This window comes from Amblyraja radiata, chromosome 8, assembly GCF_010909765.2.
Source record: "Amblyraja radiata isolate CabotCenter1 chromosome 8, sAmbRad1.1.pri, whole genome shotgun sequence".
NCBI classification, from domain to species: domain Eukaryota; kingdom Metazoa; phylum Chordata; class Chondrichthyes; order Rajiformes; family Rajidae; genus Amblyraja; species Amblyraja radiata.
In genome coordinates, this window is record NC_045963.1 from 45,740,327 (window position 1) to 45,754,230 (window position 13,904).

Sequence of the window (13,904 nt, forward strand, 5' to 3'; positions counted from 1 at the left end):
TAATTTAAACATGTGAAGAATGTACCAGAGCAAAAGGAAGCTGCAGACTTTTGGCTGTTGAGTAGAGCTACTGTTCGTGGAAAAAAGCTGTTTTTATGTCTGGCTGTGGCATTGACACGTGTACCGAGGTACAGTGAAAAGCCTTGTTTGCATGCTATCCAAACAGATCAGATAATGCTATACAGAAATAAAATCAAGTCTAACTCAAGTACAAGAGGTAGAGCAAAGGGAAAGATTTCCCTTTACCGATACCGATACAGCGTGCAAACATAGTTCTCAGCATTGTAGCGCACCAGTTCCAGAAACAAAGTCCAATGTCCGCAGTGGGGCAGAGTTGAATCGGACAGTACCCCAGCTTATGGAAGGACCATTGAGAAGCCTGATAACAGAGGCAAAGAAGCTGTTCCTGAGTCCTGCGGTGCTCGCTTTCAAGCTTCTGTACATCCTGCTGGATGGGAGTGGGGTGCAGGAATGAGTAGGGTGGACAAGTCTTTGTCTGAAGAAGGGTTTCGGCCCGAAACGTTGCCTATTTCCTTCGCTCCATAGATGCTGCTGCACCCGCTGAGTTGCTCCAGCTTTTTTGTGTACCTTCGATTTTCCAGCATCTGCAGTTCCTTCTTGAAGTCTTTGATTATGTTGGCTGCTTTTCCGAGGCAGAGTTAAGTGTAGATGGAGTCGATGGTGGGGAGGCTGGTCTGTGCGATGGACTGGGCTACATCCACAACCCTCAGCATGAAGTGTAGATGTAGTCGATGGTGCGATGGACTGGATTAACATGAGATTCTCCTTGCACTGTATTACTGTGGCTGCTGACTAATTTAACGCGCTGTTCCTCTTTCTTTATAGAAACATAGAAAATGGGTGCAGGAGGAGGCCATTCGGCCCTTTGAGCCAGCACCGCCATTCATTGCGATCATGGCTGATCTTCCCCAATCAATAACCCGTGCCTGCCTTCTCCCCATATCCCTTGATTCCACTAGCCCCTAGAGCTCTATCTAACTCTCTCTTAAATCCATCCAGTGATTTGGCCTCCACTGCCCTCTGTGGCAGGAAATTCCACAAATTCACAACTCTCTGGGTGAAAACGTTTTTTCTCACCTCAGTCTTAAATGACCTCCCCTTTATTCTAAGACTGTGGCCCCTGGTTCTGGATTTGCCCAACATTGGGAACATTTTTCCTGCATCTAGCTTGTCCAGTCCTTTTATAATTTTACTTCGGAGTCACGTGAGTGACTACGTGAAGAAGCCCGCCAGGCGCATGCGTGTCATTGCGCTACACGCATTGCAACTCGTCATTGTCGGGAGGAAGGACGTTCCTCCCGAACGGCAGGGTTTCGAACCTGCAACAGTAAGGTAAGGGAACATCGTTCTATACTTACCTTTTTTCTACAGAAGTCTGTGAAAGCTGGCGGAGGAGGAGTCTGCAAGCAGCAGGCAGCCAGCAACGGCCGGTGGCACGACAGTCTCCCTTAACGGGAGTCCGTGCGAATTCAGCTCCGGTAGAGAACGGCGACAAGGGAGCCTCCGAAGCCGTCAGTCCGACAAACTCGGACAACAGCCCCAAGGACCGACGCTACAGGGGTCTGTGGGCTGCGGAAATCACAGCGGGAGGAAGGACGTTCCTCCCGAACGGCAGGTTGAGAACCAGCAACAACAGGTAAGAGATTTCCTTACCTTTTTCTTCATTGCAGGAAGGCTCCCGAGCTGCCGCTGAACAGCAGCAGGCAGCCAGCAACGGACGTCGGCACCACTATCTCCCATAACGGGAGCGAGTGCCAAACCTCACCCCAAACGGGTGGAGGAAATCGGAGCCAACAACCCTCAAAGACAGTGGGTTGTATTTGTGCTCTGTCCCCCTTTTAATATTAGGGGACAAAAGGAGATTGCGCTCCTGCCGTGGCTAAGCCAGGTGGAGTAAGCGCAACAGGGGACTACAGCTGCGGCCGGAGTCGGCTCCCGTAATGGGAATAACTGTGCCCGACTTTCGCTCCCGACTCGCTCCCGCACCGGGCCGGGCGAGAGAGGGAGCAAAACTAATGTTTCCCCGCGCTAGGTCTGTACAGGAGGGGAAGCTGGACAAAGGAGTGTCCACAGTGCTGCTAGTGAAGCTGGCTGGGGGAGACAGCAGAGTCACAGGCAGCCGGCAGCAGCAGCCAAAGGCACGTTTATCTCCCGTTATAAGGAGAGCTGTGCCGACTTTTGGTCCCGCGCGGGCCAGAACACCACGGCCGGGCGGGAGACCATTCAAATGGGGCCGTTGACTTTGACAGTCATTAACGGCAGCAGACGGGTTAGAATGACGCTCACCCGTAGCAATGGACCTGCAGGTAAGAGCTGTGGTCTTTTTTTTTGCATTTCTATGCTGATTGCAGGTGCAGAAAAAACGGGCTGCGACAAAGCTGGTGGCTAGATGGAATCAGCTGTGCACAGATGTCCTCCACACCGGCCATATCCACTCCACGGAAGGACAGTAAGGACAAAGCTGGAGAAGGAGGACCGCGGAGCAGCGGGCAGCCAGCAGCAGCCAGCAGCAGCCGCCAGCAGCCGCCAGCAGCCGCCAGCAGCCGCCAGCAGCCGCCAGCAGCCGCCAGCAGCCGCCAGCAGCCGCCAGCAGCACTTGGATCACCCGTAGTGGGATCAGCTGTGCCCGATGTCGCCTCCTCACCGGCCAGATCCACGCGGCCGGGCGGAAAGGCTAGACACAAAACAAACAAGGTCGTGGACTCAGAGGAGTCCGACTTCGAATCACCGCCGGCGGCCAGCGCCCGAGAGTGCTGGAGCGGGAAGAAGCGTTGTATGGAGCTTTGCTCCAACGTGACAGACTCCGGGACATGGAGTCGGGTCACTGTGGGCCCTATGATAAACCCACAGCAGTACCTCTTTGAGGGCTGCACAGTGCTTCTACCTCATCAGAGGGAAACACTGCGGGTCAGTTCTGGGCTGACCTGGAAGAGGGGTCCGCAGAAGAAAGTATGCAAGGGGTGCAGGAACAAGAGAACCTACTGGAACCTAGCACCCCCACGCACCCACCAGCAAAACTGGTGAAAGCTCGAAGGACCGGTACTCAAAAACATGAGTCTTTTAGGCCATGGCCCAGACCGGCCTTCTCGGAAGATGCGGGACCTCCAACGCCAACGTAAATCCAGACCCCAGCGCTACAACAGCGAAGAACCTACAAAAAGGTAAACCTCCCACTGGTAACTATGGAGGTAGGTGGGTCTGGTTCCCTACAAACAGTGGGCACCGAGATTGGGTGGAGATAACACTCTCTTCTGAATGCATGGAGCATGATAACAACCGATATCTACATCTTAAGCAGTATCCACGGATATACAACAGAGTTTATACACAAGTACAGCCCTCCAGTTCAACATATACTGAACCGAATGTTCGTGCTTTCTGATAAAGGAAATCAAAAGCGCAAGCTGAACTGAAGCGGCTTTACATAAAAGGTGTAATTGAGAAAACTCAACACGAACCATTAAAATTCGTGTCCAATATATAAACAAAAAGATGATGGTCATCGCATCATCATAGATCTAACAAAATAGATACCTTTGTTACTGCTTAACAATTAATTCCCAAAGGTTACTTCAATGGCCAGCATCATTTTAAAAGATGCTTACTATTCAGTGCCTATACGAGGTGACCACAGATGTTACTTAAATTCAACTGGATGGGACAACTCTAGCAGTATAAAGCACTGTCAAATGGGTTATCATCAGCCCAGGCTGTTCACAAAAAAATTTGAAACCAGCCCAAGCATTTCTATGGAAACGTATACACATGGTCATGGCATATTTAGATGACATACTCATTATGTGCAAAAACTTTGGAATTGGCAAAACAAACTGTAACAGCCACAAAAAAATTATTTGGGGAACTGGGATTCATTTCATCCAGTTAAATCTAAACTAACGTCTCCCACTAATATGGACTACCTGGGGTTTCACCATTGACTCAGTTCACATGTCGGTGACTGCCTAAGGGAAAGGCTACAGATTTAATAGAGGCTTATAAAAACCTCACTGACATCAGCAAACCATCCATCAGATTGGTAGCCAAAGTAATTGGCATAAAGATGGCTGCCTTTCCAGCCACACAATTTGGACCTCTACATTACCAAAACATGCAGAGAGCAAAAAACAAGCACTCTAAATTATGCAGGTCACTTTGACAGATCTGTGAAACTACCAATCAGGCTAAAATGGAACTAAAATGGTGGATAGATAATTCTGGCCTTGTTCCTATCCAAGCATTGTCAGTAACCTTTTCCATGGTACTACAAACTGATGCCAGTACAATTGGTGCGGAGCCACCAATACCAATACCACCGTGGTAGCATACATTAACCACAGGGTTGAAACAAATCAACATCATGTGACAATCTGGCCATACAAATTGGCAATGGTGTCTCCAGAAAGATATTTGGATATCAACCACTTATCTACCAGGAAGACTAAATTCAGTGGCAGACACCAGGTCCCAGTTATCAAGTTATGTTACACAGGAACCAGACCCTGGGGCAGCGGTGACAGATGCATTTTTCGCTGCATTGGAGGGGAGGGGAAATTGTTTATTTATGCATTCCCTCCTTTCCTGCCTCATCAGTCGGGTATTAAGGAAATACAACAAACTCTGCATCTGGAATTGGTAGTACCCGATTGGCCTACACAACCGTGGTTCCCAGTGGTATCAAACATGGAATCGGAGACATGAACATCCCATCTGTTCTGGAATATCTGGCAGGCCTCCACTATGATGAGGGGCTCAGTTACAGTGCCATCAACTGCGCCAGAAGTGCCCTATCGACTTACCTATGGCAGGGGACAGACCATTACACTGTTGGGACTGACCCACTGGTACAAAGCCTATGAGGAGTACCGGATACTCCCATATATGGGATGTGAGTATAATCCTGAAGATGCTCAGGAGTGGTCTCCAGCAACAGTTCTGTCCTTAAACAGACTGACATTAAAACGGTCATGCTAATGGTATTGGTCACGGCACAAAGGATACAGTCACTGCAAAACAAGACTGGACAACATGACTTTCTCAACGGAAAATATTACGTTTCATATTTATGAGATAGTAAGCAGAACAGAAAAATGGATCAGCAGGCCTCTATATACAATTAGGTCATACCCAACAGATGACCGTCTGTGTATAATAAAACATCTGTCGTTACACATGGAGAAAACGAATATCCTAAGAGGCAATGAAAAGGCACATTTTTTATCAGCCACTAGCAACCACACCAAGAGTGACGGTCCAGACCATCTCAAGATGGCTGAAACAGTTGCTAAACACAGGCTGGGGTGGATACTAAAATGTTAAAAATCTCTTTCCACCAGGGCTGCAGCTACATCGGCAGCGATACAGTTGGATGTACCAATGGACCAAATCCTCAAGGCAGCAGGATGGTCTGGAGGGGAAAAACATTCCAATTATTTGTAATAAACCAGTAATGAAACCTGGAACATTTGCAGAAACAATTTAAGTTCTGTAAATTAATTTAAACCCATATAAGGGGTTATAAACTTGTGTTAAAAATTTTATGATTTCAATGTCGAATTCGTGTCCAAATTATGTTAACACAATCCTCCCAACAGTCAAGGCAGACGTGATGCATGGACTCGTTCCACGGCATGAAATCACAGAGCTTTAAAATCTTCACGTAGTCACTCGCGTGACTCCGAAGTAAAATAGTAAGATTAAACGAGAACTTACCAGTTTGAACTTTGATCTGTATTTTATGAGGAGTTACGATGAGGGATTACGTGCCCTCCGCTCCCACCCAGATCATATACTTAACTGGTATCTCTTCTCTAATCTTACTATGTTTAGTCATTAGTTATCTGATTCCACACTGCTGCTTTGAAGAATGACACGCATGCGCCTGGCGGGCTTCTTCACGTAATCCCTCATCGTAACTCCTCATAAAATACAGATCAAACTTCAAACTGATAAGTTCTCGTTTAATCTTACTATTTTATATGTTTCTATAAGATACCCCATCATCCTTCTAAACTCCAGTGAATACAAGCCTAGTCTTTTCAATCTTTCCTCATATGACAGTTCCGCCATCCCAGGGATCAATTTCGTGAACCAATCACAAGGACGTCCTTCCTCAAATTAGGAGACCAAAACTGTATGCAATACTCCAGATGTGGTCTCACCAGAGCCCTATACAACTGCAGAAGAACCTCTCTACTCCTATACTGGAATCCTCTTGTTATGAAGGCCAACATTCCATTAGCTTTCTTCACTGCCTGCTGTACCTGCACGCCAACTTTCAGTGACCGGTGTACAAGGACACCCAGGTCTTGCTGTACCTCCCCCTTACCTAACCTAACCCCATTGAGATAATAATCTGCCCCCTTGTTTTTGCTACCAAAGTGGATAACCTCACATTTATCTATATTATACTACATCTGCCACGCATCTGCCCACTCACTCAACCTGTCCAGGTCACCCTGCAACCTCCTAACATCCTCTTCACAGTTCACACTGCCACCCAGCTTTGTGTCATCCGCAAACTTGCTAGTGTTGCTCCTAATTCCCTCTTCCAAATCATTAATATATATGGTAAACAGTTGCGGGCCCAACACCGAGCCTTGCAGCACTCCACTCACCACTGCCTGCAATTCTGAAAAGGACCCGTTCACTCCTACTCTTTGCTTCCTGTCTGCCAACCACTTTTCTATCCACGTCAACACCCTACCCCCAATACCATTGCTCTAATTTTAGTCACCAGTCTCCCGTGCAGGACCTTATCAAAGGCTTTCTGAAAGTCTAGATACACTACATCCACTGGCTCCCCTTCATCCATTTTACTTGTCACATCCTCAAAAAATTCCAGAAGATTAGTCAAGCATGATTTTCCTTTCATAAATCCATGTTGACTTGGACTAATCCTTTTACTGCTATCCAAATGCCCCATTATTACCTCTTTAATAATTGACTCCAGCATCTTTCCCACCACCGAAGTCAGGCTAACTGGTCTGTAATTCCCTGTTTTCTCTCTCGCTCCTTTCTTGACGAGTGTGATAACATTGGCTCTCCTCCAATCCACAGGAACTGATCCTGAATCTATTGAACATTGGAAAATGATCACCATTGCGTCCACTATTTCTAGAGCCACCTCCCTGAGGACCCTGGGATGCAGACCATCAGGCCCAGGGGATTTATCATCCTTCAGTCCCATTAGCCAATACTATTTCTCGCCTAATGAAAATTTCTTTCAGTTCCACTACCCCCTTAGATCCTCTGTTCCCCAGTACATCTGGGAGATTGTATGTGTCTTCCTTAGTGAAGACAGATCCGAAGTACCTGTTCAACTCTTCTGCCATTTGCTTGTTCCCCATAATAATTTCACCCGTGTCTACCTTCAAGGGACCCACATTTGACTTTGCTACTCTTTTTCCCTTAACATATCTAAAGAAGCTTTTACTGTCCTTATTTATATTCCTGGCCAGCTTCCCTTCGTACTTCATCTTTTCAGCTCGTATTGCCCGTTTTGTTTCTTTCTGTTGTCCTATGAAAGTTTCCCAATCCTCTGGCTTCCGGCTACTCTTTGCTGTGTTATACATCTTTTCTTTTAGTTTTATTCTATCCCTAACTTCTCTTGTCAGCCACGGTTGCCTCCTACTCCCCTTAGAATCTTTCTTCCTTTTTGGAATAAAATGATCCTGTGTCTTCCGGATTATGCCCAAAAATTCCTGCCATTGCTGTTCCACCGTCATTCCTGCTAGTATCCCTTTCCAGTCTACATTGGCCAGCTCCTCTCTCATGTCTTCATAGTCCTCTTTGTTCAGCTGCATCACTGCCACTTCCGATTTAACCTTCTCCTTCTCAAATTGCAGATTAAAACTAATCACATTATGATCACTACCTTTGAGCGATTCCTTTACCTCGAGTTCTCTTATCAAATTTTGTTCATTGGACAACACTAAATCCAGAATTGCCTTTTCTCTGGTCGGCTCCATTACAAGCTGCTCTAAGAATCCATCTAGGAGGCATTCTACAAACTCTCTTTCTTGGGGTCCTGAACCAACCTGATTTTCCCAGTCTACCTGCATATTGAAATCCCCCATCATCACAGTGGCATTACCTTTGTTACATGCCAGTTTTAACTCCTGCTGCAACTTACACCCTACATCCGGGCTACTATTTGGGGGTCTGTAGATGACACCAATTAGTGTCTTCTTGCCTTTGCAATTCCTCAGCTCAATCCACAGTCTTCCCTCGCAAGGGACTGAATTCCATTCCTCACCAGAAGAGCTACCCCCCCTCCTCTGCCTGTCCTTTCTATAGGATGTTTAACCCTGAATATTAAGTTCCCAGACCCGATCCTCCTGCAGCCACGTCTCGGTGCAACTATTATGCAACTATAGCTAAATGTTCTTTTAATACCATATCACCCAAAAGTCTGAAGAAGGGTCTCGACCTGAAATGTCACCCATTCCTTCTCTCCAGAGATGCTGCCTGTCCCACTGAGTTACTCCAGCATTTTGTGTCTATCTTTGTGCCTAACCAGCATTGCAGTTCTTTCCTGCATCCAAAATATCTCACTGTACGTGACAGTGTTTGCACTGTTTTACCTCTAACGTCCAGCTGTGTCATTTTTCTCTATTACTGACAAGAACAGGCATTGGGAATTTGCAGGAAATTCGAATGTCTGGCGCATACATTTGCTGGGTTTGCTTCTGTGCTCCGAGATTTGTGTCCAGGCATCTTGAGCTGTCTGCAATGTTACTGCTCATGAATTGTACTCTAACCCTGTGTAGTTAATAGGACAGTACAGCATTGGGACAGGCCCTTCAGCCCACAATGTCCGTGCCGAACATGATGCCAAATTAGACTAATGTCCTCTGCCTGGACATGATCCATACCCCTCCATTCCCTGCATATCCATGTGCCTCTCAAGCACCACTATCATACCTGCCTGCAGCACCACCCCTGGCAGGACTTTATAGGCACTAACCTACATATCTAGACAAGAATGCTGGAGAAACTCAGCGGGTGAGGCAGCATCTATGGAGCGAAGGAAATAGGCGACGTCTCGGGTCGAGACCCTTCTTCGGACTGATCAGACTTTTTCAGACGCCTACCTTAGATTTTCCAGTATCTGCAGTTCCTTCTTAAACCTACATATCTATATGCTTAACTAAAAGTCCCTTAAATACCACCATTGCATCTGCCTCTATTACTACCCCTGGCAGTGTGTTCCATGCACTCACCATGTCTGTGCAAAAAAACTTGCCCCGCACATCTCCTTTAAACTTTGCCCCTCTCACCTTAAAGCTATGCCCTGTAGAATTTGATATTTCCATCCTGGGGGTGAAGGGTTCTGACTGTCTAACTCTAACCTATCTATGCCTCCCATAATTATATATACTTCTATCAGGTCTCCCCTCAATCTCTGACTTCCAGAGAAAACAATCCACATCTCTCCATGTAGCTAATATAACATGTTGTAGGTTTATATCGCAAAGCAACAGGAAGTTTAAAAACACAATGAAAAAGCAACTGAGCTGTGCTTGCCAGGGTTATTAAATGGAGCAGGAAGGAACTGCAGATGCTGGCTTACAATGAAGATTGACACAAAATGCTGGAGTAACTCAGCGGGACAGGCAGCATCTCTGGAGAGGAGGAATGGGTAACATTTTGGATCGAGACCCTTCATCAGACCGTTCAGATCCTGAAGAAGGGCTTGACCCAAAACGTCACCCGTTCCTTGTCTCCAGAGATGCTGCCTGTCCCGCTGAGTTCAGTATTTTGTGTCTATCTTATTATTATTAAATGGAGCACAGTCACTATGATAATGTTATACTTTCACCCATCTCGGTGGTACACTTTAAAACTCCAACCATATACCTGTTGAGCTCACATTCACTATATTTCCCGGTCCATCACAGGTACTGACCTCCCCATCCATCAAAGGGATCTACAGGAGTCACTGCCTCAAATGGTCAGCTAGTATCATTAAAGACCCACATCACCCTGGGTGGCCACACTCTTGAATACTCTCTTGAATGTCTAAAGGTGTTCTTGAATGTCTATAGGTGTATAGTAGAAAGCACACTGACAAGATGCATCATGGCCTTGTTGTGGAACCAGAACGCCCAGGAACGAAGGAGATTACAGAGAGTGGTGGACATTGCTCGGTCCATCACGAGTAATGATCTCCCCGCCATCGAAGGGATCTACAGGAGGCGCTGCCTCATAAAGTCAGCTGGTATCAACACTAACCCCAGTAACCGTTTAAACATGTTGCAGCGTGGTCTCGTTCGTTCACCTCGTGTCTCTGTATTCCATCACCTGCTGATTCCATCACCTTCTTCTGATGTACTTCCTTCTACATGTGCCTGTATTGTCCGCTAATTCATCCACATTCAATAGATCTGTTCTTACAACACAACAGCTTGGATTTAGAGAACCAGAGATTTCAGAGACACTTACAGAGGCCATCTGGAGTCTGTGACAGCCATAAAAATGAGTACCTCGGGCTGATTAATCACAAACACAAGGCCTTCTTGGATTGGAAATAGCAACACTCAAAGAAAAAATGCACTTGTTGACAAAAATCTTGTGAGAGATGGAGAGAGTTGAGAGTGTTTAGGCACTAAGTGCTGGAGTATCAGCGGGACAGGCAGCATCTCTGGGAAACATGGATAGGTGACGTTTTGGATCGGGAACCTTCTTCAGACTGCCTTCCCAAAACGTCACCTATCCATGTTCTCCAGAGATGGGGTGGCATGATGGTGCATCAGTAGAGTTGCTGCCTTACAGGGCCAGAGACCTGGGTTGAACCTGATTGCGGGTGCTGTCTATACGGAGTTTGTACGTTTGACATTCCTTCAAGTTCGGGAGCGGCAGGAGGGCGTTCGGTCATTGGCTGAGGAATTCAATTTGATAACCTGGCTCTCAACACCAGCAAAACCAAGGAACTGATTGTGGACTTTGGAAGGGGTAGGATGAGGACCCACAGTCCCATTTATATCAAAGGGTCAATGGTGGAAAGGTCGGTTCTCTGGATACTTTCAAGAGAGAGCCAGATAGGGCTCTTAAAGATAGCTGAGTCAGAGGATATGGGGAGAAGGCAGGAACGGGGTACTGATTGTGGATGATCAGCCATGACCACATTGAATAGCAGTGCTTGCTCGAAGGGCCGAATGGCCTACTCCTGCACCTATTGTCTATTGTTATTCCCGTGTCCTACGGGGGTTTCTCCAGGTTCTCCGGTTTCCTCCCACACTCCAAAGACGTACAGGTTTGTAGATTAATTGGCGTTGGTAAAATTATAAATAGTCCCTAGTGCGTGTAGGATAGTGTTGGTGTGTAGGGATCGCTGGTTGATGCGGACGATGGGCAGAAGGGCCTGTTTCCACGTTGTATCTCTAAACTAAACTCAACTAAGATGCTGCCCGACCCACTGAGTTACTCCAGCACTTTGTGTCATTTTTTGTAAATCAGCATCTGCAGTTCCTTGTGTCTATGCAAGAGTGTTTCGTTAAGAGACAACATGGAAACAGACCGTTCAACCCACCAAGTCCAAGCCAACCATTGATCATCCGTTCATACTAGTTCTATGTTATCCCACTTTGAAATTCAATCCTACACAATAGGGATAATTTACATAGGCCATTTAACGTGCAAACCCACACGTCTTTGAGACATTTAGGTTAGTTGTCATTTATACTGGCAATGGAACAATAAAATTCTTTCTTGTGGCAGCTTATCACACTCATAAAGGCAATAACATACAGATAAATATACAATAACCAATGACACGATAAATTAATAATCAGTAATACCATCTAACCAGATATTAACAGTGCAAATCCAAAGTCTGTAGTGCAACCAAAAACACAGTCCATAGAAGATCATAGTTGCTGAGGTTAGTGTTGTGTCGTGTTCAAGAGCCTGATGGTTGCTGGAAAGAAGCTGTTCTTGAATCTGGACGTCACGGTTTTCAGGCTCCTGCACCACCTTCTTCCCGATATTATCCAGAATTAGGTATTTTTTGCTCATCGAGTCCACTCTGCCATTCAATCATAGCTGATCTGTCTTTCCCTCTCAGCCCCATTCTCCTGCCTTGCTACCCTTACTAATCAGGAAGTTATCAATCTCCACTTTAAAAATACTTAAAGACTTTGTGGAGATTTGTGGAGAGAGTTCTAACGTGTACCCCCTAGATGGTTGAAAGTATAATATTATGATAGATTCAGTAAATGTGCGCCCTTTAATAATACCTTGATAATAACAGGTTAATGCATGGCTCTGTTGCTTTTTCATTGTGTTTTATCGCTTCCCGTTGCTTTGCGATGTAAGCATTATTCTGCTTCATTCTTCCCACTCTTGGCTCTAGAACAGAATGCTGTGGGATCCAATCTCAAATCATAGATGTGAATGCCTGATGTGAGGAAATGTCCTCTCCTCCCTGAATGATGTTTACATCCAAACTGAACCCAAGGCACATTCTACGTCTAGGTTGAAGATTATACTTGTCAAGTGCACCGAGGTACAGTGCTGGAGTAACTCAGTGGGTCAGGCAGCATCTCTAGACACATGATGTGTCAGGTCGGGGCCCTTCTTCAGTCTGAGGGGACGGTTTGTCAAAGCTGTCACGACCTTTCCATCTTTTCAGTCTGTGAGGCAGCAAATCTACCGCTGCGCCACTGTGCCACCTTAGGTTAATAATAATAATAATAAATTTTATTTAATGGGCGCCTTTGAGACATCTCAAGGACACCTTACATAGTAATCGGAATAACATATAATCGGAATATAACAAGTAATAAAGACATCACAGAGACACAAATTAAAAACAGAATTCAATCCAAAAACAGAAAATCAAAAACACAGTGTGAAGAGAGAGCAGCGGCAGCCAAAGCGCGCTAGCGTCCACTCTCTCTTCACGGCAGCCATCTTGGACACAGACCTACAGGACTACAATTAGACAAAAAAAATCATCCCCCCACAGTGGATAGCACTGTGGGGGAAGGCACAATGTCCAGTCCCCACCCCATGTTCACCCCAAAGTCAGGCCTATTGAGGCCACCGCAATTGCCTCTACGGAGGCCCGATGTCCCTGGCCGTTCTCACCGGGTGGTCTTGCCCCGGCGTTGGGAGAGTCCTTTCGGCGGCTGGGCCACCTGGAACGGCCGCTTCCTGGTTAGAGCCCACGGCTGCCGAAGCCGACAAGGCCGCGCCAGTTTGGAGCTCCCAGGCTCCAGATGAAAAAGTCGTTACTCCAGCACTTTGTGTTTTGCTCAAGATTCTAGCATCTGCAGTTCCTTGTGCCTCCTTTTCAACTTGCCATTTAGCCTATGAAAAGAAAGACCATGAAATGTCTTAATTTTATGGGATTTCAATCTAATATTAAATAACTGCACCCTTTATAATTTCACATGCACATGCTTGGTAACACGTTATATTTCTTTTTAAATGAAATTCTTGAAAGCATTTTGTAAATGTAATTGAGCCACAGTGAAATGTCGATTGGGATGGAGTGAGGAAGTGGGTGTGTTGGTGTATTTATAGTAGTGTAATCGGTTGTTTCCTTATGGTGTTTTTTCCTTGCTTTTTTCCCCTGGTTGTCATAGCAACGGTGTCAGGACCTGAATGTGCATTGGGATTTGAAAATCGCCTAGGGCTCATATTTATTTCCTTGCCACTCTCAGGTAATGCCGCAAATCCTTTTGAATTGTAACCCACCCCCAAATCAAAAGAGAAAAAAAACAGTACAGATGATGGAAATCTGTAACAGGAGCAGAGGTATTGGGGCAGCAAAGTAGCACACTGATAGAATTACTGCCTCTCAGTGCCAGAGACCCAGATTTGATCCTGACTACGGCTGCTGCCTGTTCAGAGTTTACACGTTCTCTCTGTGACCGCGT